The 27,177-nt window shown below is 41.7% G+C and overlaps 3 pseudogenes; 1 reads left to right on the forward strand and 2 right to left on the reverse strand.

Annotated features, from left to right (window-relative positions):
• Window positions 1–9,271: 9,271 nt before the first annotated feature.
• LOC120860986 lies at window positions 9,272–11,637 on the reverse strand (annotated as a pseudogene).
• Window positions 11,638–13,643: 2,006 nt separating this feature from the next.
• Window positions 13,644–14,603, reverse strand: LOC120860929 (annotated as a pseudogene).
• Window positions 14,604–25,278: 10,675 nt separating this feature from the next.
• Window positions 25,279–26,590, forward strand: LOC120860988 (annotated as a pseudogene).
• Window positions 26,591–27,177: the final 587 nt, after the last annotated feature.

The raw sequence follows: 27,177 nt of genomic DNA on the forward strand, positions 1-27,177 counted from the left end.
CTTTCATCAAGAGGCTTTTTAGTTCCTCTTCACTTTCTGCCATAAGGATGGTGTCATCTGCATATCTGAGGTTATTGATATTTCTCCTAGCAATCTTGATTCCAGATTTTCTTTCTTCCAGTCTAGCATTTCTCATGACGTACTCTGCATATAAGTTAAGTAAGCAATGCTTAGATCATACTGTAAAAGTGAAAATCGCGAAGTCGTGTCATACTCTTTGTAATACAGTCGCAAAGAGTCTATACAGTCCGTGGAATTCCCCCTGTCAGAATATTGGAATGGGTAGCTGTTCCATTCTCCAGGAGATCTTCCCAATCCAGGGATGAAACCCAGGCCTCCCATATCACAGGCAGATTTTTCACCATCTGAGCCACCAGGGAAATCCAAGAATCCTGGAGTGGGTAGCCTATCCCTTCTCCAGCGGATCTTCTGGACCCAGGAAAATTATTAATACCGTGAAATAGAATGCTGTACATCTTGATGAGATAGTGGCCTATATAGACAAATTGGTGGTGTTCGGTTACTAAGTTGTGTCTGACTGTGACACCATGAACTATAGCAGGCTCCTCTCTGCTTAACTGTCTCCCAGAGTTTGCTCAAATTCATGTCCATTGAGTTGATGATGCTATCTAACCATCTCATCTTCTGTCGTCCTCTTCTCCTCCTGCCCTCAATCTTTCCCAGCATCAGGGTCTTTTCCAATGAGTCAGCTCTTCGAATCAGGTAGCCAAAGTATTGGAGTTTCAGCTTCAGCATTAGTCTTTCAATGAACACCCAGGACTGATCTCCTTTAGGATGGACTGGTTGGATCTCCTTGCAGTCCAAGGGACTCTCAAAAGTCTTCTCCAACATCACAGTTCAAAAGCATCAATTCTTCTGCACTCATCTTTCTTTATAGTTCAACTCTCACATCCCTACATGACTACTGGAAAAACCATAGCCTTGACTAGACGGACCTTTGTTGACAAAGTAATGTCTCTGCTTTTTAATATGCTGTCTAGATTGGTCATAACTTTCCTTCCAAGGAGTAAGCATCTTTTAATTTCATGGCTGCAATCACCATCTGCAGTGATTTTGGACACTTACAGAAGTAGAAGATATTAAGAAGAGGTGGCAAGAATACACAGAAGAACTGTACAAAAAAGATCTTCTCGACCCAGTTATTCATGATAGTATGATCACTCACCTAGAGCCAGACATCCTGGAATGTGAAGTCAAGTGGGCCTTAGGAAGCATCACTACAAACAAAGCTAGTAGAGGTGATGTAATTCCAGTTGAGCTATTTCAAATTCTGAAAGATGATGCTGTGAAAATGCTACACTCTATACATCAGCAAATTTGGAAAACTCAGCAGTGGCCACAGGGCTGGAAAAGGTCAGTTTTCCTTCCAATCCCAAAGAAAGGCAATGCCAAAGAATGCTCAAAGTATACTCATCTCACAAGCTAGTAAAGTAATGCTCAAAATTCTCCAAGCCAGGCTTCAGCAATATGTGAACCGTAAACTTCCTGATGTTCAAGCTGGTTTTAGAAAAGGCAGAGGAACCAGAGATCAAATTGCCAACATCTGCTGGATCATTGAAAAAGGAAGAGAGTTCCAAAAGAACATCTATTTCTGCTTTATTGACTATGCCAAAGCCTTTGACTGCATGGATCACAATAAACTGTGGAAAATTCTGAAAGAGATGGGAATACCAGACCACCTGACCTGCCTCTTGAGAAACCTGTATGCAGGTCAGGAAGCAACAGTTAACTGGACATGGAAAAACAGACTGGTTCCAAATAGGAAAAGGAGAACATCAAGGCTGTATATTGTCTCCCTGCTTATTTAACTTCTATGCAGAGGACATCATGAGAAATGCTGGGCTGGAAGAAGCACAAGCTGGAATCAAGATTTCTGGGAAAAATATCAATAACCTCAGATATGAAGATGACACCACCCTTATGGCAGAAAATGGCAACCCACTCCAGTACTCTTGCCTAGAAAATCCCATGGACAGAGGAGCATGATGTCCACGTCGCAAAGAGCCGGACACGACTGAGTGACTTCACTTTCACTTTTTCACTTTATGACAGAAAGTAAAGAACTAAAGAGGCTCTTGATGAAAGTGAAAGAGGAGAGTGAAAAAGTTGGCTTAAAGCTCAACACTCAGAAAAGTAAGATCTGGTCCCATCACTTCATGGCAAATAGATGGGGAAACAGTGAGAGACTTTATTTTTTTGAGCTCCAAAATCACTGCAGATGGTGACTGCAGCCATGAAATTAAAAGACTATATCTTAGATTTGTTGTAAACGGTAGTAAATGGGTTAAATACAGGTAAAGTGCTTCAGAGAGGAGGATAACACTTTCATCCTGGCTTAGCCCACTATTCATGGCTGATGGCTATGCTATTCAATAAGTGCATAGATCCAGATCTTGACTGTTGCTCTGTTTTTTCCCTTCCAGACCATATGGGTTCACTTTCCTTTGTAAGGAACAATCCATCTGTCACTTAAACAAGAACAGATGTATTGCTTTCAGCTTAAAAACAGACATCTGTAAGGAGGAACTCCATCTTTGTGGGCCTCATCTCCTTGCCTCCTCCAGCCCTGCCTTGATGGCTGTCAGACATCCAGTCACTAGAGTGGAGCCAAGGGAGAGAACTCAGAGACTGTGCTCTAAAGGGGAGATGACATAAGAACCAGTAGGTAATGACCCTGGGAACTCCATTACTTTGTTTCACTGTGTCTTATGTTAAGCTAGAGAACAGGAAGCTTCCCAGCCATTCGTTCATTGGTCAGTCTCAGTGTGCACTGCAGTAGCTTTTTCATTTCTCTCTTCAACCAAGGAGATGAAAGTGAGGGCAGTGTGAGGCCCGATTGTGCAATTTCAACCATTGGGGAAGTTCTGGCATTGGTTAGTGTTCTGTGACATGGTTAGTGCGACAGTCGCTCAGTCGTGTCTGACTCTTTGAGACCCCATGGCTGTAGCCCATCAGGCTCCTCTGCCCATGGGATTCTCTAGGCAAGAATACTGGAGTGGGTTGCCTTACCCTTCTCCAGGAGATCTTCCCAATCCAGGGGTCAACTCAGGTCTCCTGCATTGCAGGTAAATTCTTCACTGTCTGAGCTATCAGGGAAGCCCTAATGTATAATATAATTAACACTGCTTTATATTATATATGAAGCCCTAAATGCACCAGCGGTGAAGGACCACGTGGCATGGCTAAGGGGAGCTACCCCTTGCCCAAGGTCAGGGTTGGTGGCCGAGAGGAGCTACCCCACGTCCAAGGTCAGAGGCAACAGCCGGGAGGAGCACCCCATGCCTGAGGACAGGGGTGGCGGCTGGGAGGAGCAAACCCATGTCCAAGGAGCAGTGGCTGTGCGGGTGCAGGAGGGCCGAGAGGAGCTACTCCACATTCAAGGTCAGGAGGGGCGGCTGTGAGGAGATACCCCTCGTCCAAGGTAAGGAGCAGTGGTGGCGCTTTGCTGGAGCAGCCGTGAAGAGATACCCCACGTCCAAGGTAAGAGAAACCCATAAGACAGTAGGTGTGAGAAGCATCAGAGGGCAGACACACAAACCATAATCACAGAAAACTAGTCAATCTAATCACACTAGGACCACAGCCTTGTCTTAACTCAGTGAAACTAAGCCATACCGTGTGGGGCCACCCAAGATGGGCCGGTCATGGTGGAGAGGTCTGACAGAATGTGGTCCACTGGAGAAGGGAATGGCAAACCACTTCAGTATTCTTGCCTTGATAACCCCATGAACAGTATGAAAAGGCAAAATGATAGGATACTGAAAGAGGAACTCCCCAGGTCGGACCTGGAATGTTAGGTCCGTGAATCAAAGCAAATTGGAAGTGGTCAAACAGGAGATGGCAAGAGTGAACGTCGACATTCTAGGAATCAGCGAACTAAAATGGACTGGAATGGATGAACTTAACTCAGATGACCATTATATCTACTACTGCGGACAGGAATCCCTTAGAAGAAACGGAGTAGCCATCATGGTCAACAAAAGAGTCTGAAATGCAGTACTTGGATGCAATCTCAAAAACGACAGAATGATCTCTATCCATTTCCAAGGCAAACCATTCAATATCACAGCAATCCAAGACTATGCCCCAACCAGTAATTCTTAAGAAGCTGAAGTTGAACGGTTTTATGAAGACCTACAAGACCTTTTAGAACGAACACCCCAAAAAGATGTCCTTTTCATTATAGGGGACTGGAATGCAAAAATGGGAAGTCAAGAAACACCTGGAGTAATAGGCAAATTTGGTCTTGGAATATGGAATGAAGCAGGGCAAAGACTAATAGAGTTTTGCCAAGAGAACGCACTGGTCATAGCAAACACCCTCTTCCAACAACAAAAGAGAAGACTCTACACATGGACATCACCAGACGGTCAACACCGAAATCAGATTGATTATATTCTTTGCAGCCAAAGATGGAGAAGCTCTATACAGGCAGCAAAAACAAGACTGGGAGCTGACTGTGGCTCAGATCATGAACTCCTTATTACGAAAATCAGACTTAAATTGAAGAAAGTAGGGAAAAACAATAGACCATTTAGGTATGACCTAAATCAAATCCCTTGTGATTATACAGTGGGAGTGAGAAATAGATTTAAGGGATTAGATCTGATAGATAGAGTGCCTGAAAACTATGGACAGAAGTTTGTGACATTGTACAGAAGAGAGGGATCAAGACCATTCCCATGGAAAAGAAAGGCAAAAAAGCAAAATGGCTGTCTGGGGAGGCCTTACAAATAGCTGTGAAAAGAAGAGAAGCAAAAAGCAAAGGAAAAAGGAAAGATATAAGCATCTGAATCAAAGAATAGCAAGGAGAGATAAGAAAGCCTTCCTCAGCTATCAGTGCAAAGAAATAGAGGAAAAGAACAGAATGGGAAAGACTAGAGATCTCTTCAAGAAAATTAGAGATAGCAAGGGAACATTTCATGCAAAGATGGGCTCGATAAAGGACAGAAATGGTATGGACCTAACAGAAGCAGAAGATATTAAGAAGAGGTGGCAAGAATACAGAGAAGAACTGTACAAAAAAGATCTTCACGACCAAGATGATCACGAAAGTGTGATCACTCACCTAGAGCCAGACATCCTGGAATGTGAAGTCAAGTGGGCCTTAGAAAGCATCACTATGAACAAAGCTAGTGGAGGTGATGGAATTCCAGTTGAGCTATTTCAAATCCTGAAAGATGATGCTGTGAAAGTACTGCACTCAGTATGCCAGCAAATTTGGAAAACTCAACAGTGGCCACAGGACTGGAAAAGCTCAGTTTTCATTCTAATCCCAAAGAAAGCAAATGCCAAAGAATGCTCAAAGTACTGCACAATTGCACTCATCTCACACACTAGTACAGTAATGCTCAAAATTCTCCAAGCCAGGCTTCAGCAATATGTGAACCATCAACTTCGAGATGTTCAAGCTGGATTTAGAAAAGGCAGAGGAACCAGAGATCAAATTGCTAACATCTGCTGGATCATGGAAATAGAAAGAGAGTCCCAGAAAAACATCTATTTCTGCTTTATTGACTATGCCAAAGCCTTTGACTGTGTGGATCACAATAAACTGTGGAAAATTCTGAAAGAGATGGGAATACCAGACCACCTGACCTGCCTCTTGAGAAATCTGTATGCAGGTCAGGAAGCAACAGTTAGAACTGAACATGGAACAACAGACTGGTTCCAAATAGGAAAAGGAGTATGTCAAGGCTGTATATTGTCACCCTGCTTATTTAACTTCTATGCAGAGGACATCATGAGAAACGCTGGGCTGGAAGAGGCACAAGCTGGAATCAAGATTGCTGGGAGAAATATCAATAACCTCAGATAACACCACCCTTATGGCAGAAAGTGAAGAGGAACTAAAAAGCCTCTTGATGAAAGTGAAAGAGGAGAGTGAAAAAGTTGGCTTAAAGCTCAACATTCAGAAAACTAAGATCATGGCATCTGGACCCATCACTTCATGGGAAATATAGATGGGGAAACAGTGGAAACAGTGTCAGACTTTATTTTGGGGGGCTTCAAAATCACTGCAGATGGTGATTGCAGTCATGAAATTAAGACGCTTACTCCTTGGAAGAAAAATTATGACCAACCGAGATAGCATATTCAAAAGCAGAGACATTACTTTGCCAACAAAGGTCCATCTAGTCAAGGCTATGGTTTTTCCTGTGGTCATGTACGGATGTGAGAGTTGGACTGTGAAGAAGGCTGAGCACCAAAGAATTGATGCTTTTGAACTATGGTGTTGGAGAAGACTCTTGAGAGTCCCTTGGACTGCAAGGAGATCCAACCAGTCCATTCTAAAGGAGATCAGTCCTGGGTGTTCTTTGGAAGGACTGATGCAAAAGCTGAAACTCTAATTCTTTGGCCACCTCATGCGAAGAGTTGACTCATTGGAAAAGACTCTGATGCTGGGAGGGATTGGGGGCTGGAGGAGAAGGGGACGACAGAGGATGAGATGGTTGGATGACATCACCGACTCCATGGACATAAGTTTGAGTGAACTCCGGGAGTAAGTGATGGACAGGGAGGCCTGCTGTGCTGCAATTCATGGGGGTGCAAAGACACGACTGAGTGACTGACCTGAACTGAACTGATGGTTGGTATGGGGAGTAGATAATTCAGACTGCCTGACAGTTGAGAGCTTTGGGGGACAATAGGTCCTGGTTACTTACCTTTTGCTAAGATATTTCCTTTGTTTTTCTTGGGACTAACTCATTAGAACCCAAGCTGTTTTCTGTGATTATAACAACCTACTCAACTTTAGAAATTTAATGTAGTTCTATTTAATTTTTAGGATAGTGTGTTCAAATGCTTAAAAATTCAGAAGTTTCCATGAAACAGTCCAGTTTCCATTTTCAAAGTCAATTAATATTACCGGCTCATTTTGTTCTCTTCCGGAGATACTTGATACATATGCAATCAATAGCACATGTGCATATGTAAATAATTTTATGTCTATCTATCCATACCCAGTAATCGATCTATCTCAGCAGTCATCCCATCTCAATACATGGGGAGCTTTCTCCTTTTATTCTTCTCATTGACTGTCCTAATATTTCATTGCTTCAGTGTATCATTTATTTTAACCAGCCCGTGATGATGGACTTTTAGGTTGTTTTCAACCTTTGCATTACAGTGTTCCTATAATAAACAACCTTGTATGTATATGAAATTCTGTACAAGTGTGAATGACTATATCAGTAATATAAAAGAGTAGTAGACTTGCTGGGTCCATAAACATATGCATATGGACTTTGGTAGATTTTGTACTGTCAAAGTACTCTTCACAAAGTTTGTGTCAATTTATACTACCACTGTTTTCCCAGACTGTGCTAAGAAAATGTCACTAAATGCATTCATCTTTGCCAATCTAATAAGTAAAAAATAAGATCTCAAAAAAAAATAATATCCAGGTATAAATTGGCTTTTTTTCAAAAAGTGAGGATGAACATGTTTTCATAGGTCTAAGACAGAGGATGAGATGGTTGGATGGCATCACCGACTCAAATGACATGAATATGGGTAAACTCTGGGATTTGGTGATGGGTAGGGAGGCCTGGCATGCTGCACTCCTTGGGATCACAGAGTAGGACATGACCGAGCGACTGAACAAAACTGAACTGAAGAGCCTGTGGTATTCCCTTTTCTGCGGACTATCTGTACACCTTTTGCTCAAATTTCTATTGAGTTATTGGTCTTTTCACATGGATTTAATAGGAGATCTTCATGTGTGGGATAAATTAGCCATTGTCTGTGACTTAAGCTGCAAATATTTTTCTGAATGTTGGTTTTTACTTTGCTTGTTTTTTCCCATGGATCTATTTTTTATTTGAAAATAATAGAATTTATCATTACCTTTCATCTGATCTTTTTTCTCTTTTTTTTATGCTTAGGACAGATTCCACATGTGATTATTAAAGATTATAATCTGGCTTCTTCTAATACTTCTGTGGTTTTGTTGTTTATATTATAATCTTTGACCACTACAGAATTTATTTTGGTGTAAAATATGAGATGTTGGTGTAATTACCTTTTTTTCTAGCTGCTCTAGCACCTTTTTGTGATAATCTATCTTTCCGCAATAGTTTTAAATTCACCTTTATCATATATTAAGTGTTCATGTACGTATTTTGGGTCTATTCCTGGACTTCATATTATTTCCTGTTAATCTGTGACTCTGTTCATGCATACTTATCATACTTTTTTATGGTAATATTTTGTGTTTTATTTTACATATATTATATTGCATACAACATTCTGTAACTTACTTTTTTCATTCAATATTTTGTTTTCACAGATAGCTAGTGGGAACCTGCTGTATAGCACAGGGAGCTCAGCTTAGAGCTCTGTGGTGATCTACCTGGATGGGATGGGGGTGGTGGCAGGAGGGAAGTCCAAGAGGGAGGGGACATATGCACACATATAGCTGATTCACTTTGTTGTACAGCAGAAATTAACACAATTGTAAAGCAACTATACCCCAGTGAAAAAAAATACATGGTTTCAGGATCTATTCATGTTGATCCATGTAAACCTAGTTCATTGATTTTTGACTGATAAACAGTATTCTTCACTGTATAAGCATACTTAAATATACTATACTGTATTTATCAAATGCATTAGTTGATGCAAATTTGCACAGTTGAGTTTCTGGCTGATAGGGAATCTCTGCAGTGCTTGCCTGTACTCAGGGAATAGGCAGCATTCTAGGTGAGTATAATGAGAAAGAAGTGTCAGTTCATCCTTACCACCATCCATATCTGACATGATAGCAAAGTGTCCGGTCACTTAATGGGTCAAGTTAAATACTTCCTGAATCTGAAATCACAGTAAGTGGCACAGAGGAAACTTGGTCTAGGCTAAGAGTCCTAAAGAGGTAACTGAAATGATCACTATCTCTCCTTGAGAAAGAACACACAGAGGAATAAAGAAAGAAACATGCCCACTCTGACTAGAATGAAGATTCAACCCAAAATAATTCTTCTCTGAATAGTAATGTTAGGAAGTTGCATTCTCATTTCTGAGCCTCTAGAAATGGATCAGGAAGTTTCTACAGTATTTTCAAGGATGTTTGAAGTTGACCTAGGATGGCAGAGGATAGCAAAGTCCGCTTCTGTAGCCATTATCCTCTGCCTCCTTGAACTTGAAGCACCTAAATGCTCATTAGCTAGTGTCTTAACTTGGTGGGAAGGAGAAATCAGGAAGAGAAAAAAGAAGCCTCTTTGTGGGAGAACTGGGTGTCATTCTTCAAGATCTTGTCTCAAGTTGATGAAGGCCAGCTGCAGCGTGTCCTCCTGGAACCCAGACACTGGGCCAGATCTGGCCAACTGTCCACATTCTCTAACATCCAAGTTGACCTGCTGTAATGCTTCCAAGATGGGCTGCCGTACTTCAGCTTCCAGCAAAAGTTGCATCAAAGAAGTGGCTAAATGCTTGCAAGCTGACATACATGCAGTCTGGGCCACCTTTCCAGGAAGGTGTGTGAATATAGCAAAGGTGATATATAGAAAGGCAGTGAGGTCTACTAGGTAATCACTTGCTTTGCTGCCCAAATCTCCTGTCATCCAGTCATAGCCAGCCAGCTGTAGAAACTGGTCAATTTCCTGGTTTCAGTTGGTATAAATCTCTTATTCATCTGCATGTCTGGCAACCTGACAAGTCACGGTGCCATACAGCTTGGTAGCATGAACTGTCCCTGGAAGCACATTAGTGATATTGATGATAAATTCTTTCAAGTACTTACAGGATTTCTCCAGATGTGTTGTATTGATAATAATCTGGACAAGTTCAGTAAGTCCAATATTCTTCCTTTTAATGACATTCTGCAGAGAGTTGGTTAGAGTCCTAGTCAGCAACGGGTCTATAGATTTACAAATCATGTCATCAACTTCAGCTGAGTTCAGATGAAGATCTGAAAACTTCAGACAGGCGTACATAAATTCTTTAATTTGGTTGTACGCTCTTGGCACAAATTCAAAAAATGGAAACTTTTGGAAATGATTGCTTTTCCAGCTCTGTATCTTGGAATGGGAATTGTCCTACCATCTTTTTATACATCTCAGGACTGTAGTTGTCAGAATCAAGTATGTTTCTGAAAATGTCTGACCGCTTCTTTAGTAAAGTTTAACTATGCTGGTCTCTGATTTCTGGCAGCATGTCAAAAAACTGATTTACAGGAAAACCATACATCTGAAGTGTCAACAAAAAGCACAGTGAGGTTCTTGAAATCTAACATGAGGTTTGGATCAGAGCAGTAAGACGAGTGAGTATGGAGTGCTGCTATGGTTTTTGAAAGTGCCATTTCCCACAGTTTATCATCTATTTACTAAGTCCTGCATTGTATGTAAAATGTGATCTTCACAAAAGACAAAGCTGACAATTTGATTGAAATATTTCCTGTAGCCATCTAAAGTTTTATGCATGTTAGACAGAGGCTGGAGCACCAAACAAGCCTGTATTTGCCTCTGTTTTCGGTAGTAGTTCTCAAATGTTTCCCAGGCCCCCAGGACAGAATATGTGTAGACATTGATAAACAGGAGAGAAATCAACCAAATCTTGGCTGCCTTCATCATCTTCCTCATCTTTAACATCCAGAATTCCTGAATCCTGTTCAGAGTTGGCGCTAGTGCTTTCTATCTCTGTATCCAAAAATTGTATATGCTTCTTTCTTAGATTTTTCTATTCTGGGTTGTTGCAAGATAATGTTATCCAAGTTTCTTTTTTGTTGAGCTTGTTTCACGGCAGTCTCTCCAATTTTGTCTAAATGTTGCGAATACTCTCCAGAAAGTCTGAGATCAAACATAGACACATTCTTAGTTTCTTCTAGAAGCTTGGGGCTATTGTCTACCCTCACCTTGCAGAATCGATAGTGGCTTACTTGAGGCAGACAGGTATGTTCTACCTATATTCCAGAGTTTTCAGTTGAGGATAATGCCTTTTAGTTTTCATCTGGTTCCTCAGTTTGCTATACATCTCCAGGACTAGAAGACACAAAATTAATTTATCAGCAGTGGCAGAAATATTTCTCTGTTGTAGTTGACACTGCTTCAGCTCTTCTATTGCTATTATCAATTCCTTTCCCTCATATTGTAGTTTTCTATTAGTATCCGTCACTTGATGTTTGAGTTCCTGGGCTTCTCTCACTTTCAGCAGTTCTATTATAAAGTCCACAAAGCCCTAATAAATGAAAGTTGCACAATTTCTTGGTCATGATTGCAGATATGAGTTTCAAGCTTCTCCATGAACGGTCCATGTTGTTTACCATCATCGACAGACCTGAGTGTGGGCTGGATGCGGGCCATGTGGGTGCTCCGGGTCTCTCTCTGTCTTTTTTTTTTGGCTTCACAGTGCTTTAACATGAACAGAGTTGAATATGACATTGTCTGACAGAAGAATGAACAGTTTGCTGAATAAAAGCCCCGAGTCAGGATATATACACAGTAAAATGGGGCCTTAAGGCTCTCAGCACTTGTGCACAATGAAAGAAGGAATCTTTAAAAACAAATAGTCAATAACAGATACAGATGAAAAAGGCAGCAACACCACCAACACTGGAAAGCTGGGAAAGGGAGCAAAGCCTCTCTCTAGGGGCTGCTTAGGCCAGGCAGCCAGAGACCTGGTTTGTCTCAGGGAACTTCAGCATTTACATGGACGTAAACCCCATATTGGAGAAGACAATGGCAACCCACTCCAGTACTCTAGCCTGGCAAATCCCATGGATGGAGGAGCCAGGTAGGCTGCAGTCCATGGGGTCGCTAGGAGTCAGACAGGACTGAGCGACTTCACTTTCACTTTTCATTTTCATGCATTGGAGAAAGAAATGGCAACCCACTCCAGTGTTCTTGCCTGGAGAATCCTAGGGATAGGGGAGCCTGGTGGGCTGCCGTATATGGGGTTGCACAGAGTTGGACACGACTAAAGCGACTTAGCAGCAGCAGCAAACCCCATATTAAAATCCAATCCTCAATCTCTCTGTCACAATCAGTAATCCTTTTCCCCAAGGAAAGAACTCCAATCCTTCCATGATAGGAAGCCTAATAAGCAGAGTCCCCACTTTTGACCTGACACCAGAGTAAACCTGCTCCCATCCTACAACTTGGGATAGACATCAGGCCCCAGCAAACCAACGATCACCTCCCAGAGAGAAGCCCAGGAAAGCTGCCAGCCTCAAGAAGCTGCTTCAGATTAAGATTTAGGAAATCTATACCCAGCTGCTAACCCTAGCTCAGCTTCTGGGGAGAATGCTGGGGTTCCATGGGAAACAAGTACTGGCAGTTCAATAACCCTGTGACCAAGCTGGGGAGGGCAGCAACACCTCTTGCCCCTAAGCCCCATTCAACAGCTCAAAGTGCTTAAGAGAAGTCAGACTGGTTTGTTCATGTGTTTCTACTTTGTGGCAGCACTAAATAGCATAGGGGTGGGAGGAGGGAGAATGGAAGTGTCATGCGAGTGTACGCGCCTCGGTTTTTGTCTCGTCACAACAAAGATTTGGAATGATGGACATTAAAGCCCCCTCGGCATGTCACAGCTCTCAGGTCTTGGATAGACCATGTTATAGCTCTCAGGTCTCGAATGGACCGTGTTATAGCTCTTAGACAAATCAGTGTTGCAGCTCAGTGTTACAGCTCTATTTTATTTAGAAGATAGCAGGAAAATCCATCTTCGAGGCGTGAGGGCACGTCTCTCCAAAGATGTGAAGAGACGAGCGCCCCAGCACACAGGAGAGAGAGAGAGAGAGAGAGAGCTAGCTTTGGCTCTTCTTTTTATATGTTTTTCTCTCCCTGGGCCTGTCCTATGTAAATTGGGCCAGCCAGGAGTGTTGTTTGTTTTACCTGAGATCCTCACTCCGGTCCTTGGACCTTCCTTTGTTCTATTTTCACAGGTTTTTCCCTTCCTTGTCTTTTAGCCACTGCCACTTTGGACTCCTTTTCCCTATTCTACCTACCTAACAGAAGGAAGAGAGTGGTGATGTTCTTCCCTACCACTGGGAGGTACCTAGAAAATGATCCACTCCCACACTTCAAGGAGTTAATCTGGCAGTGGTGAGTTTCCCCCAGCCTTTAAGCCACCAAACGTGCAAAGCTAACCCGTAAAAGTAGCAAGGGCTTGGGGAGTGAGAGCTGCTGGCACAGCCCATACTGACTCACCTGCTGGTGAGCAAGACACAGGCAGCCAGAGTGGGGAGCCACAAAGGAGAGGCTAGCCAACAGGATCTCCTCGACTTCCCTGTGGCTTTCTTCTGATTCTGAAGCAGCCATGATGATGGGCTCAAAAAACCCACACACCTTGCTGCATACAACAGACTGCTTAGACTCTAGAATTACTGCTATGAAAAGTAACAAGGGAGAGAGTATAGCAAAAGAATCTCTTGAGAAAACTGGGGAAAGGCCTAGAGAAAATGAGAGCTTCAGGGGTCTCTTCCACCTTCCCCAAAGGAAAAAGTTCATGCAGGTAGGAAAGGCAGGGTCTTTCCCTGCTCATCATTCCTGGTTAAACCTAAGAGTAAGAAAATGCCCCTGGACTTGCAGCATCAATATGTATCCAATGCCCCACCAGCACAAGACTCCCCCACCCCCCACCCTCAGGTTAGCCTTCTGGTATGGGTAAATGCCCAAGAAATTGCCTTCCAGTCCAATACCCCCATCCACTCCCCAACTCCAAGCAGAGGGCATCTGCCTGTGGTTTCCCACGTCTCCTCAGAGAAGAGGATCCTAGTAGAGTGCCCACGGTATAGTCAGGTACCAAGGGACACAACGCCAGACAGTCTATCAGGCCTGGGGATGGGCAGACAACTTCAGATCAGAGAGAGAGAGAGGCTTCGTGCAAAAACCAATGTCAGTTCAGCAGGAAAGTAGAGGGCAAGTGGTGAGAGGGGCTCCTACTGGCGCACCTTCCCGGGGACATAGTTCCTGTCAGTTGCCTCCTCCTGCAGGAACATGTGTAGGCAGCGTTCGTTCCGAGCCAGTGGGTGCCCAGCAGTTTTGTTAATAAACTATTGCAGGCCCTGCCTCCTTTCTTCAATAAGGGTCTCCTCAAAGATCCCTTCATCTCCTCGGATAGGGAGCTGCCGCTTCAGGGCTTTCCCAGGGAGTGGTGGCACTACAACCTTGCTGTCTCGCTGCAGCTCATTTTTTAGCCACTCAGAGTCACTGTAGCGTGGTTGTACACGATATTGCTTCAGTTGGAAGGAGGCCTGCAATTGGTGCGCATGCGAACCTCACAGGCGGTGAGGCGCGCGCAGCCCAGGCCCTCCGTCCTGGACTAAATACGGCGGTCTCCAGGAAGTTACTCCGAGGCCCGTAAGCGTCGCTCAGGTCCTGCGGCTTCGAGTAAAGGCGCGGAGGGTCAGCTACTGCCATGTTGACATCTTTCCGAAGGACAGACCGGGACCGGGGAAGGGGGCGGGGGACAGAGGTCGAAGGCAGGAGCCTGCTCTGGATCTCTTGAAGAACCCGCTTGAGCTCTGCCCCCTTAGCCAGCTCCGCAGACGTCCCCTCCTGCTCCGCTCGGCTTTCACTCTCTCAGTCTCCTCTCTCGCTCCAGGGTTCAGAGGCTCCTCAGCCTCCGGCCGCCTGCAGGACGACCTTCATGCGGTTTTAATTATTGTCACCTTATAATATGCTTTAATATCTGAACAGGCTAGTCACCGTTTTCACTCTTCGTATTAAGAATTTTCTTTTCCTATACTGTCATATTTCATATGAATATGAAATACTAATTTTAACATATTGTTATTAAAATATGTGTATATTACTTCAAAAATCCTTTCATTACTTTTATTAGGACTGCCTTACAGTATGGCTTAGTTTACAAAGATTTGATATCTTTTTTTTGCAGTATTGCTGGTTTACAATGGTTGCTGCTGCTGCTGCTGCTGCTGCTGCTGCTAAGTCGCGTCAGTCGTGTCCGACTCTGTGATCCCATAGACGACAGCCCACCAGGCTCCCCCGTCCCTGGGATTCTCCAGGCAAGAACACTGGAGTGGGGTGCCAGTTAGTTTCTTGCATATATATAGACAATATATATGTATTCAGATACATATATTTATTTCTTTTCAGATTCTTTTCCATTGAGAGTTTCCGGTTAATAGATACACACTACTGCTAAGTCGCTTCAGTCGTGTCCAACTCTGTGCAACCCCGTAGACGGCAGCCCACCAGGCTCCCCCGTCCCTGGGATTCTCCAGGCAAGAACACTGGAGTGGGTTGCCATTTTCTTCTCCAGTGCATGAAAGTGAAAAGTGAAAGTGAAGTCGCTCAGTCGTCCGACTCTTCGAGACCCCATGGACTGCAGCCTACCAGGCTCCTCCGTCCATGGGATTTTCCAGGCAAGAGTACTGGAGTGGGGTGCCACTGCCTTCTCCAATACATACTACTACTATATATAAAATAGATAAGCAACAGGACTACTGTATAGCGTGGGATATTATATTTAATATCTTATAATACCCTACAAGATAGTATATTTAATATCTTAATATAGTATATAGTTATACAATAAACATAATTACTATAATTACTAATTAATTATAGTATAATTATGTTATAGTATATATAGTATAAATAGTAGTACATATAGTATATATACTATATATAGTATGTAAGAATTACATAATTACTATATAATTATAATTTAAAATATATTATTAAATTATATAATGACATATAAATGAATTGTAGTAAATAGAATTATATATGAGTATATATAATTAATGATTTTTAATAATTGCATGTAATAACAATTATCTAGTGCTTATATATTGATATTAAATATATTATCTTATAGGTTATTATAAGATATTAAATGTAATTTCCCATGCTATACAGTAGTCCTTGTGGCTTATCTATTTTATATATAGCAGTGTGTACCTATTAACCCCAAACTCTCAATTTGTGCTTCTATTCCCCCTCCTTTGGCAACAACCATAAGTTTGTTTTCTTTGTGCATCTGTTTCTATTTTGAAAATAAGTTTATTTATATCATTATTTTAGATCCCACATACAAGCGATAACACATGATACTTGTCTTTCTCTAATTTATTTCACTTACTATGATAAAAAGATATGGTATCTTGATGATAAAGATCTCTGACGTGTGTCTTCCTGTCTAGCACTATCTTATGCCAAGAAAAAGTTGGCTTAAAGCTCAACATTCAGAAAACGATCATGGCATCCGGTCCCATCATTTCATGGGAAATAGATGGGGAAACAGTGGAAACAGTGTCAGACTTTATATTTTTGGGCTCCAAAATCACTGCAGATGGTGACTGCAGCCATGAAATTAAAAGATGCTTACTCCTTGGAAGAAAAGTTATGATCAACCTAGATAGCATATTCAAAAGCAGAGACATTACTTTGCCGACTAAGGTCCGTCTAGCCAAGGCTATGGTTTTTCCTGTGGTCATGTATGGATGTGAGAGTTGGACTGTGAAGAAGGCTGAGAGCTGAAGAATTGATGCTTTTGAACTGTGGTGTTGGAGAAGACTCTTGAGAGTCCCTTGGACTGCAAGAAGATCCAACCAGTCCATTCTGAAGGAGATCAACCCTGGGATTTCTTTGGAGGGAATGATGCTAAAGCTGAAACTCCAGTACTTTGGCCACCTCATGCGAAGAGTTGACTCATTGGAAAAGACTCTGATGCTGGGAGGGATTGGGGGCAGGAGGAGAAGGGGAAACTGAGGATGAGATGCTGGATGGCATCACTGACTCCATGGACATGAGTCTGAGTGAACTCTGGGAGTTGGTGATGAACAGGGAGGCCTGGCGTGCTGTGATTCATGGGGTCGCAAAGAGTCGGACACAACTGAGTGACTGAACTGAACTGAACTGAACTGAACATGGGTACCATTCTGGAAGCTTTTAACAAAAAATACCAAGCTTTTGAATGCATTATGTGCCAAGGATTTAAAGTGGGCCTTGTATAAGTGCACCAAAAATTTCTATTTTAGGACTTGGACAGACATCTTGATTCGCTGTGTTATAGTTATGTCTCTAAAATTAATAGTAAGGATTTTAAATTTAGATATATATAAAGAACCTTAAAAATTCATATTCTAGTAATGTTTGAAAACAAGAATATAATTAGAGATATGTAGAAATATGTATAAGAATGCTTAGTATAGTATTTTTCATAACAAAAATTGGAAATAATATAAATGCATACCAGTAGAGGCTTGATTAACTTAGGGTAATATTTATCTTAAAATACCATTCAGTTAGTCAAATTTTTTCTTTTCATAAATATTTGTTACCATAAATATTCTAGTTGCAATTTTAAATGTAAAAGCAAAGGTTTAATTAGTATGTTTCTAATTTGTTTTTAAAAGTTGAATGTTTATGTATTATTTATGTATTCTTTGAAAAAAGACAAGAAGTCAGTAAACAAAAATGTTAGCATTAGCCATCTATAGAGGTGGATTGTGCTTAATTTTATTTTTGCTTTGTGTTTTGTTGTGTTTCCCCCTTTTCTATAAGGAGCAGGATTGTTTTATAATAATTAATTCTTAATGAAATCCTTGACAATGAGGTTTCATAACAAGATTGCAGTGAAGAGGAGGCATAGGAGGTGTATCAGTAGGTGAAAAATATTTACTGAAATCAGAACAGCGTATAAATACTAAGTGATCCTCCACTTTATTTATGTTATATTTGCCTTTCTGAAGGGCACTGCGAGTTTGCAAAGTCCTGGAATCATGTTCCATTATTCAATAGCTGATATATAAAAACATAGCTTCAAAAATGGTGGCTCATAGGAAAAAAACATGAAAGAAACACAATAGTAAAATTAGATGTGCAAAATTAGAAAAAAAGGAATCACTGGATAATTTTGTTATTTGCTTGACTGTACACATTTTGTAAAACATAACAACAGTGATAGAGAAATCAACCATTGTTACAGTTTTCCTGTCCAAAAAAAAAAAAAAAGGTCTTAACCATCTGTAAATTAGCAAAAAGAAAAAGAGGCTAATTACATGATTCTGATATGGATCAAGAGCAGATGAGGATGCCAATGTGTCTGCTCTGTTTTTACTGCCGCTGAAATGCCTGCTTCCCATTGTGTGTTTATGTGCTCTCAGGATGAATGTTGTCAACTATCTGTTGCTATTCCTGTGCTGTGTTTACTGCTCTCAGACACAAGGGAACAACTGAAAACTTACTTGAACTCAATCTTAAGAAGTGAGCATTTCTCTTTTGTTAGGTTCTATTTGAAATATTTATGGAAATGCACTTTCCTTTTATCCCAAAATTCTTTTAGTGCTGAGTTTTGAAATGTTTTTTTTCCTGAATTTTTTAAGAAATTAAATTTATAAGACACATGGATTTTTTTCTGGAGACTTCAATAACTAACCACTGTGGGCTGAAATTTTGTTGACACATGAGTGCACCTTTTAATCAATGAAAGAGCATCAGGGTTTAAAATGAAAGATTTACAATGGCAGCCCTTTGTTTGCAGGGGTGGGGGGACAGATGGGGAGAATAAAATTTGAAAATGTGTGGGTTTTATTCACTGCTGACCCTTGACCTTCCAACATGAGTTATTTATAATCAAATGTTTTTCTAGGAAATGGTGATTTTTCTCAGGTTGAGAAATAGGACTCAGAGTTCTCAAACTGTTGCAGTATAGAATTAGTTCTACCCTCACCTACAGCTTCATTCAAAATCTGTTATTGAACACATACTATGTGCAAGAGCCTGAAGATGTAAAGATAAATAAGACATGGTTGATGCTCCCAAGAAGGGTTCAGTTCAGTTCAGCTCAGTTCAGTCGCTCAGTCGTGTCCAACTCTTTGCGACCCCATGAATTGCAGCACGCCAGGCCTCCCTATCCATCACCAATTCCCAGAGTTCACTCAGACTCACGTCCATCGAGTCAGTGATGCCATCCAGCCATCTCATCCTCTGTCGTCCCCTTCTCCTCCTGCCCCCAATCCCTCCCAGGATCAGAGTCTTTTCTGAGTCAACTCTTCACATGAGGTGGCCAAAGTACTGGAGTTTCAGCTTTAGCATCATTCCTTCCAAAGAAATCCCAAGGTTGATCTCCTTTGAATGGGCTGGTTGGCTCTCCTTGCAGTCCAAGGGACTCTCAAGAGTCTTCTCCAACACCACAGTTCAAAAGCATCAATTCTTTGGCGCTCAGCCTTCTTCACAGTCTAACTCTCACATCCATACATGACTACTGGAAAAACCATAGCCTTGACTAGATGGACCTTAGTCGGCAAAGTAATGTCTCTGCTTTTGAATATGCTATCTAGGTTGGTCACAACTTTTCTTCCAAGGAGTAAGCATCTTTTAATTTCATGGCTGCAATCAACATCTGCAGTGATTTTGGAGCCCAGAAAAATAAAGTCTGACACTGTTTCCACTGTTTCCCCATCTATTTCCCATGAAGTGATGGGACCAGATGCCGTGATCTTCGTTTTCTGAATGTTGAGCTTTAAACCAACTTTTTCACTCTCCTCTTTCACTTTCATCAAGAGGCTTTTTAGTTCCTCTTCACTTTCTGCCATAAGGGTGGTGTCATCTGCATATCTGAGGTTATTGATATTTCTCCTGGCAATCTTGATTCCAGCTTGTGTTTCTTCCAGTCCAGTGTTTCTCATGATGTACTCTGCATATAAGTTAAATAAGCAGGGTGAAGGTCCATCTAGTCAAGGCTATGGTTTTTCCTGTGGTTAGGTATGGATGTGAGAGTTGGACTGCGAAGAAGGCTGAGCGCTGAAGAATTGATGCTTTTGAACTGTGGTGTTAGAGAAGACTCTTGAGAGTCCCCTGGATTGCAAGGAGATCCAACCAGTCCATTCTGAAGGAGATCAACCCTGGGATTTCTTTGGAGGGAATGATGCTAAACCTGAAACTCCAGTACTTTGGCCACCTCATGCGAAGAGTTGACTCATTGTAAAAGACTCTGATCCTGGGAGGGATTGGGGGCAGGAGGAGAAGGGGACGACTGAGGATGAGATGGCTGGATGGCATCACGGACTCGATGGACGTGAGTCTGAGTGAACTCCGGGAGATGGTGATGGACAGGGAGGCCTGGCGTGCTGCGATTCATGGGGTCGCAAAGAGTCGGACACGACTGAGCAACTGAACTGAACTGACAATATACACCTTGACGTACTCCTTTTCCTATTTGGAACCAGTCTGCTGTTCCATATCCAGTTCTAACTGTTGCTTCCTGACCTGCATACAGATTTCTCAAGAGGCAGGTCAGGTGGTCTGGTATTCCCATCTCTTTCAGAATTTTCCACAGTTTATTGTGATCCACACAGTCAAAGGCTTTGGCATAGTCAATAAAGCAGAAATAGATGTTTTTCTGGAACTCTCTTGTTTTTTCCAAGATCCAGCGGATGTTGGCAATCTGATCTCTGGTTCCTCTGCCTTTTCTAAAACCAGCTTGAACATCAGGAAGTTCACGGTTCACAAGAAGGGTTAAGATGAATGAAAGGCAGAAACCAGGTAAGAATATAGTCGTCGTATAAACTCCACTTACCTGGTATTGTGAAAAATGAAAGAGGAGCACGTGGACTCTGACCCTATATAGAAATTTCATCCAGTGGGTGGCATCCTCAGTGGAATGGAGTAATAATGCTAATAATGATTGACGGCGAAGACAACAGTGATAACAGGGCCAGACATTGTGGTCAATACTTTACACATATTAATACATTACCTGTTTAGGCTTTGCCATAGTTCAGTGAAGTAGGTGGTACAGTAATTTCTTTTTACAAATGATGAAACAAGAGGCACAGCTAAGATGCAAACCTGGGTCCATTTTATTTGGAGTCCAAACCCTTATAAAGTTCGTGCTTTGAAGTTCCACGTACTAAATCTTCTTGCTGAACACCTACTGGTAAGTTATTTCACCTCTTTAAGCTTTGATTTCCTGCTTTGTAAAATGGTGATAATAACACCCGAGAATGCGGTCCGCTTCCTACCTGATAGCTACCTCTCCTTCCTTCTTCCATGCCAACAGAACTCACCTCCAGTCACTAAAGCTGAACACTCCAGATGCTCATGTTCTCAGCTGCCCTTATAGCAAGGGCCTGGACGCATGACCAAGTCCTGGCCCATGGAACCTGAGAGGGGAATCAAGGGGAGGAACAGTTCATCTCTAATAAAAATTAATGCTAGGAATCTACTTTCACTTCCTGCGATGAAGCCCGATACTACTGTAGCCAACCTGCGATCCTAAAGAGCCGCCATGGACATGCTGAGGAGAGCTCCCAGAAGGTGGTGAGCAGAGGAGTCCGCGTTAACATCATGGAGCGATGTGGACAGTACATTTTCTTCCTTATTTAAACCACTTTTAATTGGATATTCTGTGACTCAAAGGTATTCCAAATTTGTTGAGTTTTAGATGAGCTAAAGAGTGTACAAAGCACTTCGTATAATACTTGCATACAGTAAGTGCTCAAGAATAGAGGGTCTTATCATCTGCTTGGTCAAAGTTATCTAAGTGTGATTTTTGTTTTGTAGCTTTTGATCATTAGTAAGATACAGAGTTTTCTTTTCTCTTTTTAAATAACCATTTCTAAATTGACCAAATCTAGACTTATAAATAATATGTAAACCAAATCAGTGATACTCTTTGACTTCTTAAGGGATTAAGCATAGTGCAAAGTAACAGCTGGGGCTTCACAGGTGGTGCAGTGGTAAAGAATCTGCCTACTAACACAGGAGACTCAGGAGACTTGTGTTCCACCCCTGGGTTGGGAAGGTCTTCTGGAGTAGGAAATGGCAACCGGTTCTAGTGTTCTTGCCTGGAAAATCCCATGGACAGAGGAACCTGGCGGGCTATAGTCCTTGGGGTCACAAAGAATCGGACACAACTGAGCACCCAGGCAGAAATTAACAACTGAGTTGGCCCAGAGCATGGAGCTATCAGATATGCTGCTGGATCAATCATTAAATCCAGATCCATTCCAGAACTTGTATGAAAGGATTATAGGTATCCTCGTGCATGCATGCTAAGTCACTTGAGTCATGTCTGACTCTGTGTGACTCTATGGACTGTAGTCTGCCAGGCTCCCCTATCCATGGGGGTTCTCCAGGCAAGAATACTGGAGTGGGCTGCCATGACCTCCTCCAGGGGATCTTCCCGACCCAGGTTTCGAACCTGAGTCTCTAATGTCTCCTGCGCTGGCAAGTGTGTTCTTTACCACTAGTGCCACGTGGGAAGCCCAGGCTACTCATAAAGAGGCTTCTGTCTTTTTAAATTAACATACAACTGACCATCAAGAATGCACCTGGAACTCCACTTTCCACCAGGTGAGCACTGTGGAAGTCATCAGTCTGCAACCTGGAAGAGGGCCCTCATCTGAACTCGACCATGCTGGCACCGAGGTCTCAGACTTCCGGCCTCCAAAATGGTGAGAAATACATTTCTGTTGTTTGTGAACTGAAATAAGGATGCGCCTACAGTTAGAAAAGGTGGTTTTATTACTCGGTGCAGAGAGGGAGGACACACATCATGGGCAATGATGGAGCACCTCAGTGAATGGGTATTGGGATAGCGCTGTAGGATGGGGACTTGGGGTAAGTAATTTGGAGACTCTAAGGAGATGGGGGTTTGTTCCAGATCAGATGATGTAAGAAAGCAAGACCAATTCTATGACTGGGCATCAACCAATCTTATCTATAGAAAGGGGAGATTAGACTGAGGATAGAGTTATCACTGGCTGCTGCTGCTGCTGCTAAGTCACTTCAGTCGTGTCCGACTCTGTGCGACCCCATAGATGGCAGCCTACCAGGCTCCCCTGTCCCTGGGATTCTCCAAGCAAGAACACTGGAGTGGGTTGCCATTTCCTTCTCCAGTGCATGAAAGTGAAAAGTGAAAGTGAAGTCACTCAGTTGTGTCTGACCCTTGGCGACCCCATGGACTGCAGCCTACCAGGCTCCTCCATCCATGGGATTTTCCAGGCAAGAGTACTGGAGTGGGGTGCCATTGCTAATAAGTAGCAATCAATCATCTTGGCCAAGCAAGGAGATGTTTGGCATTTTCAGGTAAAACAGTGCCTTTATTTCTGCTTGTGCTTAGACAAAATTATGTAGGGACCTTATTTGGTCTCATTTTATTACGATCTTGGCGTAACCTTGCTTGAGGTTGATGTTCTGTGAGAGTGATTAACATCTAATAGAATGACATGGCCTCACTCTGAGTATAAGGCAAACTTTTGGATGTGAGGGACTGTCATTTTTGTTTTTATCTCAGTGCAAAATGCAGTAATATTAGATGCACATGTGCTTCTCTCTATGTAATGCTGTATTTTGAAATCCAGAATTAAAATCAGTATGGGGATGGTGTGTGTGTGCTCAGCGTGTCTGACTCTTTGCAGACATGGACTGTAGCCCTTCAGGCTCCTCTGCCTATGGAATTTTCCAGGCAAGAATACTGGAGTGGGTTACCATTTCCTTCTCCAGGGGATCTTCCCAACCCAGGGATCAAACCCAAGTCTCTTGCATCGCCTGCACTGGAGAATTCTTTACCACTGAGCCACCTGGGAAGATTCCACCTGGGATGGTACTTTAATGTAAAGGGAACAAGAGCAAAATCCTGCTGTTTCTATTAATGGTCCATGTTGGGAAGATTCTGTAATTCTTTTTGGATGATGTAAGGAAGTTAGAGTAGGAGTACTCCCCACAATAGCAGGAAAATCGTTCCTCAGAAAGGGTGTAATCTCCAGTTAGCCACATCTTCCTTCATCCTTGGACAAAAGATAAAGGAGGAATACTCTACTTTATGTTTTGTTCATTCACAATTATTTTTTGACAATCAAATCCCAGCTATCATTCTAAGTTGTTGTTTTTTTTTTTAATCAGGTGTTTATTTTTAAAAAGATCTTCAACTGTCCTTGGTGTCTCCCTTTCTATCTGTTCTTGTTCATATATTTAACAAGTGATTATGAAAGACCATGATAATGAGAATAACAAGCATTGTTCAGGAAATGATATTATAAGTTAAGATGAGCTGTAGTTGATGTGTTTCAGTTCTAGAAAAATGTTCATAACATGTGGCCAGTTGCAAAATAAAAATAAACCATGAAGATTTAGGGGTAGGGATAATGACAAAAGCTTCTGGATTATAAGTTGGAAAATACATTTTCCCAGGGAAGAGTCAAGGAGACACTTAATGAAAGCATATTAGTAACTGTCATTTCTGAAAGAAATAAAAATAAATAGTGCTTGGATGATAAAGGGAATAGATGTTCAGTTACTGCCCCTAAAGAAGCACAGAACTCTGTCACACTCCCTCTCACTCCTAATATGTGATTTTTAACTCAAGATTTTCTTACTTCATCTATGTTTCAAAAACAATTTTCCTCATTCAGAAGAACTATTGAAACACTTTTATTTTAAAATCTTTTTCATGTGAGATATCCCATCCTCAAGGGTGAGGATTACCCAAAGTCGTTCTCATTGCTTTCCATTTTTTGTGCCTGGCTACATTAAGTTACTGATTATTTCTCCCTTCTCTTCTGTGACATATTTAACTTAGATTTATTCCCACAATAATAATTTCTAATCTATTACAAACTTGAATTAATAGGTATATATGCAGCTCAACAATAATCTGCTTTATGATATATCCAAGTTGCAAAGTGAAATGAATAGCACTTGACTGTTGCTGCCTTTCCACATGTCCTGACAGAGAGGATCTAGTGTGAGGATAGAGGAAGCTAGGCTAGGGGCCTGGTTCTGTGGCTTTCAAGATGCTTGTTGGTAAGGGTGAGGGCACTACTGCTGGTTCTCACACTTCATTGTGCATCGAAATGGCCGGAGGCTGTGTTAAAACCTCAGATGCTGAGCCTTACCTCCAAGGGTTTCTGTTTCCTTAGGTCTCAGGCTGGAGAATTTGTAATCCCAATGAATTCGCAGGTGATGCTGTTACTACTAATCCAGGAACCACATTTTATTTTTAAAATTTGTTTTATCAACGTTTAGTTGATTTGCAATATTGTATGTTTCTCTTGCACAGCAAAGAAATTCAGATATACATATATCTATTTCTTTTCAAATTCTTGTCCCATAGAAGTTATTACAGAATACTGAATATAGTTCCCTATGCTATATAGTAGGACTTTATTGTTTAATCCATCCTATATATAATAGTTTGCATCTGCTAATATGGAGAGCGGCTGTGCGCCTGCGCGGCGCCGAGTGCGGGAGTACCAGCGAGCAGTTTGAGTTTCGCTCCCGGAGCCAGGTCTGGAGACCCTACGCTTCCGACCGAGATTGGGTGGGGGAGGGGGCGGTTCTCCGCGCCTCGCGACCCGGCTGAGTGGGCCCTTTGCTCCCGGACCCACACAAGAGGCTTAAAGGATGGCCTCAGATCTGGAACAGTTATGCTCTCATATTACTGAAAAGATTGGTAATATTAAAAAAACTCTGTCATTGAGAAATTGTGGGAAAGAACCTACCTCGAAGACCATTTTAAATAAAATAGGAGATGAGATCATTGTAGTAAATGAACTTCTAACTAAATTGGAATTGGAAATTCAGTATCAAGAACAAACCAACAGTTCCCTCAAGGAACTCTTTGAATCTCTTGAAGAAGATTATAAAGAAGTGGAGCATCTCAAAGAAAACATCCCTCCCCATTTGCCTCAAGTAACAGTTACCCAGAACTTTGTTAACAGATCAGATCTTGACCCTGAAGAACCAGTCAAAGCTGAGGAACCTGCACCCACAAAGAAGCCTCCCAAAGAACAAAGAAGTATTAAAGAAATGCCATTTATAACTTCTGATGAGTTTAATGGCATTCCTGCCTACATGAAATCCCGCTTAACCTATTGTCACATTAATGATGTTATTAAAGAAATCAACAAGGCAGTTGTTAGTAAATATAAGATCCTACATCCACCAAAAAAGTCTGTGAGTTCTGTGGCCAGAAATCTCTATCACAGATTTATTGACGGAAGAAACGAACGAAACCAAAGGTCATTATTTTGTAGTGGAAGCTGACATAAAGGAGTTCACAGCTTTGAAAGTCGACAAGCGGTTTCATGCGATACTGAATATTTTACGACACTGCCGGGGGCTATCAGAGGTCCGAGGGAAAGGGCTTACCTGATATGTTATAATATAACGTCCTTGTGAGCTTTTGAACCAGCTAACAGGGTTTAGAGGCTGTTCCTATAGTTTCCTTACATGTAATTTTTTAATACATAATTTTTTTAGCTTTTTCATTCTTTTTTTGTTTCTTCTAAAAAGAAAGCATGTATATTTAAAAATCTGCTACCTTACAGTAAGTCCTTAATCACCTACCATGTGAGCCTCTGTTCTAGGCATACAGTGGAACTAAGAAATGTTCCTATTTAGTTTTCGTGTTCAGTGACAGTGCTGCCAGTCCCAGTAAGAGGGATGCAGATAAAAGCCAAAGTTCAAGAAGAGAAGATCAAGGAAGGCCAGGCTCTTTGGAATGAAAGGTTATTAGTGTCTATATTCCATCCTATAGATTGATGATATTTCAGACTATAGTCAGAAGTTGGATATGAGGGCAGCACATTGATCCCTGGGTCGGGAAGATCCCGTGGAGAAGGGAAAGGCTGCCCACTCCAGTATCCTGGCCTGGAGAATTCCATGGACTGTGTCGTTGATGGAGTCGCAAAGAGTCAGACACGACTGAGCGACTTTCACTTTCACTTCACTAATCCCAAACAAACTTCCAATTTATCACTCCCTTATCCTTTGGCAACCCCAAATTTATTCTCTATGTCTGTGAGTCTCTTTCTGTTTCATAGATAAGTTAATTTGTGTCATATTTTGAATTCCACGTGTGATATCATATAGTACTTGTCCTTCTCTTTCTGACTTAGTACAGTCATCTCCAGGTCCATCCCTGTTGCTGCGAATGGCATTATTTCATTCTTTTTTATGACTGAGTAGTATTCTATTGTGTGTATATATATATATATATATATATATATATATATATACCACATCTTCTTTTTTCATCTGTTGATGGATGTTTGTTTCCATGGCTTGGTTATTGTAAATAGTGCTTCTATGAACATGGGGTGCATGTATGTTTCTAAATTGCAGTTTTGTCTGGATATATGCCCAGGAGTGGGATTGCTGGATCATATGGCAATTCTATTTTTAGTTGTTTGAGGAACCTCCATACTGTTTTCCGTAGTGGCTGCACCAATTTACTTTCCCACCAACA

The sequence above is a fragment of the Oryx dammah genome, unplaced genomic scaffold (assembly GCF_014754425.2).
Source record: "Oryx dammah isolate SB20612 unplaced genomic scaffold, SCBI_Odam_1.1 HiC_scaffold_11210, whole genome shotgun sequence".
NCBI classification, from domain to species: Eukaryota; Metazoa; Chordata; class Mammalia; order Artiodactyla; family Bovidae; genus Oryx; species Oryx dammah.